The 7,309-nt window shown below is 49.4% G+C and overlaps 1 long non-coding RNA gene across 3 annotated transcripts in view; it reads left to right on the plus strand.

Annotated features, from left to right (window-relative positions):
- LOC119816281 overlaps positions 1 to 4,999 on the plus strand; it is a 93,647-nt gene extending 88,648 nt beyond the window's left edge. For all 3 annotated transcript variants that reach the window (XR_005285716.1, XR_005285718.1, XR_005285717.1), the window contains 2 exons: positions 447 to 631; positions 3,903 to 4,999. This is a non-coding gene — a long non-coding RNA (uncharacterized LOC119816281). The remainder of the gene's footprint in view (positions 1 to 446; positions 632 to 3,902) is intronic.
- Positions 5,000 to 7,309: the final 2,310 nt, after the last annotated feature.

Genomic DNA, 7,309 nt, shown 5'->3' on the forward strand with positions numbered 1-7,309 from the left:
CTGAATCAGTAAGCGGTCAAGTTCGTTGAGAGAGCTTGTCTCAGGATAACGTGGAGAGTGATAGAATGTCAACATCTCGCTTTCACATACACACATGCACGCATGCCCATACACACGCCTGCATACAGGAGAGTTGACTTCAACATCTGGCTTTTGCATGTCTGTACACACGCATGCACACAAGCACATGCACATGCACAAGCGCACACACACAGAGTTGACTTCAATATCCAGCTTTTGCATGCCTGTACACATGCACGCGTGTGCACAAACACACTCTCACACACACATACACGCATGCACACATGCATGCACGCACGCACACAGGAGTTGACTTGAGGCTGAACCAGAAGTGTTGTTCTCTGTGATTCTGTGTTGAAGAGAAGGTTCCTTTCACATCTCGTTGCATGAAGCTTTGGTTTTTTTGTTTTGTTTTCTTTTGACAGATGACAGGTTTCTTTCATCACACTCTGTACATCATCCAAGGCTGCCGAGAGCCCAGACATGTCAGGACTTCAGGGGCTTTGGAGAGCTGAGAGTCCCTGCCACTTACAGAGGAGAAGGCTGTCTGTGAGCGGCTGGCTCTCTGGCACACAGTGAGTTAACACTGGTGCTGACCTTCCACAGAGAAGTAAGTGATAAGCCCTCCCTTGCCACTCACATAAATTACTGCTAGGGATTGGGCCAAATTCTAGGGCATTCATCATTGTGTCTGGAGGTGGGGAGGCCATGTGATTGTCCTCCAATAGGCAACCTGACTCCAGCAGCCTGCCCATCTCCTGAGAAGATGCCCATTGTTTATGCAGCAAGGTAGAAGGCCCTGCTTCCCACAAAGCAGTCTGACCTAGGAGCAGAGAAACTTGAGCAGGCCTAAGTCAACCGTTGAGAGGACCAGGAAACCCTGGCCTTCTGCCTCCCCAGCATTCTCTACTGCCCAGACCCAAGCAGCAAGAGCTTCTTCACATTTGGCCCTAAGCAGTTCCCACTGGCCTGACCATCGAGCCTTTGGAGTGGACAGGAGGGTCAGAGGGATTGGCCATAGCTTTATTAGCAAATTCCTAGCATTCAGACCCTGCTCTCTGCCCTCTGTAGCCTGCACTGACATTCCAGGGGTGGAGGGTGTTTATTTTGACTGTTTAAGGACACTCACTGGGGACCATTTTTGGCCTGATGCCATTTTTGAAGCATTTATGACTAGAACGGTTAATAGGGACACTTGCTCTGGCTCTCCTTGGGGCTAAGGAACCATGCTGCCTGAGGATTAATTCTCCATTGAGGACTTTGCTGTCCCGCATCACCATCATTACCACTGGGACTATTTTGAGGAGCCGGGGTTGGAGCCTGGGGCCTCATGCGTGCTGGCCAAGTGCTCTGCCACGAAGTCACCTGCCCTCTAACAGTACCGCTGCCTTATATGGGATCTGACAGAGTCCAGTGCTGAGACCCTGTACTGCTAGGGAGCTCCAGAGTCAAAGGGTCTGGGCTTCCTTCAGCTCTCAGGGACAAAGGACTTGTTTATGGGCATCTCGGGGCTGAGGTCTGAGCTGCCAGGAATGATGGATGAGACTTTGCCCCACCCCTATCCCAGCAGCTCTGGGAGCAGTCATGGGATGAACACAGTCACAGTTACCCCCCGCCCCCAAATATGAGCACAGTATAAGAACACGTGTGAAAATGTGCCCAGCGAAACACGTTGCTTTGTATGCTAACTTAAAACATGGATTAAAAGAGAGAGAGAGAGAAATATATTCTCTTCAGCTAGAAAGGTTTGCGTGTGTGGGGTGTGCGCATGTGTGTGTGTGTGTGTGTGTGTGTGTGTGTGTGTGTGTGTGCACGTGCATGTGTACACGCATGAGCACTCTATCTTGGAAAAGAGTATATTTCCTATGCAGATTGTATGCGCATCCAGAAGCATTTAAAATTATACTTGTGTCCAAAGAGCAAAAGTGTTTTTGAGATAATAGCAAAAAGCCAATAGTTTTAGAAAGGACACAGTGGAAAAAGAGAAAGCCACTAATCACATACCCATCATTTATCACAGTTAGTGGAGAAGTTTGCAGACCCAGGTACCAGCTGACAGGACCTGTTGGGGGGGTCCCCTGATATGGAATTCCCTTCTGTATGCTGTGAATATGTTTTATTACCATTGGTTAATAAAGAAGCTGCTTTAGCCTATGGCAGGGCAGAATATAGCAAGGTGGGAAATCCAACCAGAGATAGAGGAGGAAAGAAGGTGTAGTCAGGCAGACACCATGTAGTTGCTGAAGGAGAAAGACGTCAGAACCTTACCCGTAAGCCACAGCCTCGTGGCAATACACAGATTAATAGAAATAGGTTAAATTAAGATATAAGAGCTAGCTAGGAATACGCCTGAGCCGTTGATCAAACAGTGTTGTAGTTAATGTAGCTTCTGTGTGATTATTTGGATCTGGGCAGCCGGGAAACGAAACACAGTCTCCAGTTACAGCCCCAGCCTGTCCTTAAGTAGCCCACCTTGCATTCCATACTGGAATTCACTGTATTCAGGAGGGTTAAAAAGTTGTAAAGATAGTAGGGCTGGAGATGTGGCCGAGTCATTAAGAGCACCGAGGACTCAGGGTTTGATGGCACATGGCAGTTCACAACCACCTGTAACTCTAGTGCCAGGGAGTCTGACGCCTCTTCTGGCCCCACGGGCACTAAACGCACATGGCGCACAGACACACAACAGGCAAAACACTCGTACACATAAAATAAAATGCGAAGACGTCTAGGAGACTGCGCATTCTACCGTGAGATTAACCTACAACCAACTCAAGTCTCGCTTCTTTCCCGTCCCCTCCTGCAGCTGTTCTGTGCTGTCAATCAGACCTTTTCCGGTCCTTGGAAGTCCTGGAGGAGCGCAGGAGGCACAGGGCCTGTTCTTCCAGCCTGGGAGGAACAATCTTTTCAGTCTGTCTCTCTGGGAATGCAGTTTGTCGGGGAGGGGTGGGGGCGGAAGCTGGAGCACCAGGCTAACTGCAAGTTTGGGAAGAGCCCGCCCCCTGAGCAGGCAGCTCTACCCAGCCAGCCACTCCTGCGGGTGTCCCTGTGGTCTCACTAGGTTCCTCAGGACCCGTGCCCTACTCGGTACTGACTTTGCATTATAAAGAGAACTCTTGGGCCCAGTTGGTAAAGTGCTCGCTTGCTGTGTGAGCATGCAGTTCAATCTTCAGAACCCGTGTAAAATGCTAGGCATAGTGGGTCACACTCATTTCTGCATTGGGGAAGCAGAGACAGGAGATTGGGGTGCACTGGTTAGCCAGTCTAGAACACTTGACAAATTCAGGCCAGTAAAACCCCATCTCAAAAATTTAAAAACGTAGACGGCTCCTGAGAAATGACAAGCAAGGCTTGTCAGAAGCATGTACACACACGTACATCGGCTTGGGTGTGTGTCCATCCCCCCCCATCCCCCTGCCACTGCCCCCAAACCTCTAGAGCTCATGATGTAGACCAGGCTGGCCTGGAACTTCAAAGAGAACTGCTTGCTTCTGTCTCCCGAGCACTGGCATTAAAGGCGAGCACAACCACACCTAGTTCTGCTCACTGGTGACAAGGTGTGCGGGCTATTTAATGTCACCTTGACACAGCTAGAGTCATTTGAATAAAGGGGACCTCGGTTGAGACAATGCCACCAGCAGGTTGGTCTGTGGGCTAGCCTGTGGTGCATTTTCTTGATGGATGATTAACGTGGGACAGCCTTGCTCACTGTGGGTGGTGCCTTCCCTATGACAAAGCTGGCTGAGCAAGCCACGGGGAACAGCCAGTCAGCCACTCCTCCACCGTCTCTCTTCAGTTCCTGTCTCCAGGTTCCCACCCTGAGTTCCTGCCCTGACTCCCCTCAGTGACAGAGTGTGACCTAGGGATTGTTTCCTCTGCAGGTTGTTCTAGCCACGGAATTTTATCACAGCAATAAAAACCCTGACGAAGACACAAGGAAGGTACAGACCAGCTGCGGTCATGTTCAGTGTGCTTGGTGCCCTCCAGAGATGGAGACGCGTGGTCCTCATCCCTGGTTCCCAGCACATAGCTCAGAAGATTCTGGAAATCTCAAGAATCACCACAGTATCTTTTAAATTTCTATTTACTTACTTACTGTGTGTATGTGTGTACATGTTTGTGTGTGTATACATGAGTATATGCGTGTATGTGTTGTGTGGAGAGGCCAGAGGTTGAGTTCGGATATCCCCCTCTATGGTTTGTCTCTTTATCTTTGAAGGTAGGGTCTTTGTGTGAACATACAATTGACTGATTCTAGACAGGCCACCACCGAGCTCCAGGAATCTGCTTGCCTCCATTCCCCAGCCCAGGGATTTTACACACACACACACACACACACACACACACACACACACGGCCCAGCTTGCATGTAGGTGGTGGGGATCTGAACTCGGGTCCTCATTATTTGCCCTTATAGACTAAGCTAGTTCCCCAGATTCATGCGAATATCTTTTCAGGTTAATGATATGGGGGCCCTTGGGAGCATCAAGATGGGGGCTAGTTACAAGAAAGATCTAGGCATGACTGAGGGCTGAAACTTCCATAATACTCACCCCAATTATGAGGAGGGGAAAAGGGTGGAGACTGAGCTATTGACCAAGACCAGTGGCCAATGACTTAATCAATCACACCTACGTAATGACACTCCCACACGTTTCCAGGGTGGTGAGCGTATTAATGTGCTTGGAGAATGGGGAACCCAGGAAGGTACCAGTGTGCTGTGGCCCTGCTGGACCATGCCATGGACATCTTACAGTGCCCCCGAGCCTTGCTAATAAACCTATGACTGGTCGTAAAGGGCTCTCCTCAGTTATGAACCCAAGATGGGAGTGTGGGGAACCCCTGATTTAGAGATACACCATATAAAATGGGATGGGAGCAGCAAGAGCTGTTAAGAGCAATTCTTGTAATTGTGAATTGGAGCCCAGTCTGGGCTACATAATGAGACTCTGTTTTAATAAAAAGCAAACAAACTCAACCCTACGGTTTCAACTGTTGAACAGCATTGGGTCCGTTCACACTGGGGTATTCATCAACACTACCCATCCATCCTCAGAGCTTCCCATCCTTCCAGCTCAAACACCTCCTCCCACGTCTCCCTCCCCACCACGGCAGCTTTGACATCAGGGGCTGGAGGTAGAATTCCTCCCCCTGGGACCTCGACATCACCTCACCGGATAAGGTGACCTCATAACATCTGGTGCCCTCTCCTTGATGTGTGCTCTATAGCTCTCCCAGCCCTCTGGCATCTGGACTTTCTCCTGTCCTTTTTTTCTCATCTCTGACCTCTCAAGTGTGGGTGGGCACCTCAGACCCTCGCTGGACCAGCAATCCGACTCCTCTCCAGTCTGTCTCTGTTCTTCTGAGATCCAGACACATAGCTCCCTTCGGCCTAGCGATGGGGCTCCCCACCAGGATATCCTTCAGGGACTGCTCTGTGGCGGGCACACTCCAGTATCGCCCTTATCCCACTCACGAGTCCACCCTCCTCCTGGCTTCTGGATCTCAGCCATCACCAGCTCTTACTAGATGTTACAAGCAGCTCTCCGTTGACCCTCAGACTCAGGACCAGCCAGTCATCCAGTCTGATGACTCTGCCACACACAAAGAACTGGGCTGTGCCCCTGTCCTTCCTATTATGGTGCCCAAATTCCAGATCTCAATGTCCCCACCCTTTCTTTCTGCCTCTGCCTTCGTGGAAGATTTTCTGGTGGGCCTCTCCTACACCTAGGCCTTCTCAGCTCCTCCCCATTCCTTGGAGGACCAAGTCCAAGTCTGTTTCCCAGCTTGCAAGACCATGTGGGTCTCTGTGTGCCTCCGTGGCTCCTTCCAACCATTTACCCAGGATTTGGCAAATCACAGCCCTTCACTTGGCTCTAAAGAACCAAATGTCAAACCTGCCAAATGTTTAAAAAGGAGACATAATTTGCACTTCATAAAACTCACGCTTCTAAAAACATCTTAAAAAGTGTATTTTGTGTGTGTGTGTGTGTGTGTGTGTGTTCACATACTGTGTTCTGCACGCGGAGGTCAGAGGACAACTTTTGTGAGTTGGTTTTCTCTTTCTACCAGGTGGGTCCTAGAGATTGAGTTCAGATTGGCAGACTTGGTGGCAAGTCCTTTGCCCAACAAAACCATCTTTCCAGCTTATAATTCACACATTAAAAAATGCAAGCAATAGCCGGGAGGTGGTGGCGCAGGCCTTTAATTCCAGGACTTGGGAGGCAGAGGCAGGAGGATCTCTATGAGTTTGAGGCTAACCTCGTTTACAGAATAAATTCCAGGACAGCCAGAGCTACACAGAGAAACACTATGATGGTTTGAGAGAAAATGACTCCCAAAGGGAATGGCACTATTGCAAGGTGTGGCCTTCCTGGAGGAAGTGTGTCACTGTGGGGGCAGCTTTGAGGTCTCTTTTGCTCAGGCTTCCCTCAGTGTGAATTTCAGTGGACTTCCTGTTGCCTGCAAGAAGTAGCACTCTCAGCTCCAGCACCACAGCTGCCTGCATGCTGCCATTCGCCCTGTCATGGTGATGGACTGAACCTCTGAAACTGTACGCGAGCCACACCAATGAAATGTTTTCTTTATAGGAGCTGCTGTGGTCATGGTATCTCTTCACAGCGATAGAAATCCTAGCTAAGACACCCTATCTCAAAACAAACAAAAGTGTGTGTGTGTGTGTGTGTGTGTGTGTGTGCTCGCGCGTGTGCGCACGTGCGTGCATGCCAGGATTATAGACATGCTCATGCTCCACCATACCTGGCTTCATGTGTGTGCTGGCTATCTGAACTCTGGCTTGTGTGCAGACACTGAATCATCTCCTTAGTCCCTAATTCACACTTCCACACCACACAATTCCATGACTGATATTATTTTCACAGAGTTGTGATGTCATTATTACTGATAATTCCAGAACAGTCTCATCAACCCCCCCCCCCAAAAGAAGCTCTGCCCATTAGCAGGCACTCACCACTGTCTTGAAACCCTCAAGCCCAGAATAGGGTTCACTGGTTGGTCTATGGACTTGCTTGCTTGGAACCATTCAGCAGAGCCCAGTCTTGAAAAGTCTGGTCTTGGGCGTCTGTCTGCTTTCTTCTACTTGGTGAAGCATCTCAAGATCCATCTGTGTTGTGGTATTTGGCAGAACTTCATTCCTATCTATATTTCATCTACCCATTTATCACCTGGTGGGCATTGAGCTGTTTCCATGGTTACGGCTCCAGACATGCTGTTATGAGTACCCACACACAGGTTTTGTGTGGACATATGTTTCTAATTCTCCTGAATA

Source organism: Arvicola amphibius, chromosome 6 (genome assembly GCF_903992535.2).
Source record: "Arvicola amphibius chromosome 6, mArvAmp1.2, whole genome shotgun sequence".
Classification (NCBI taxonomy): Eukaryota; Metazoa; Chordata; class Mammalia; order Rodentia; family Cricetidae; genus Arvicola; species Arvicola amphibius.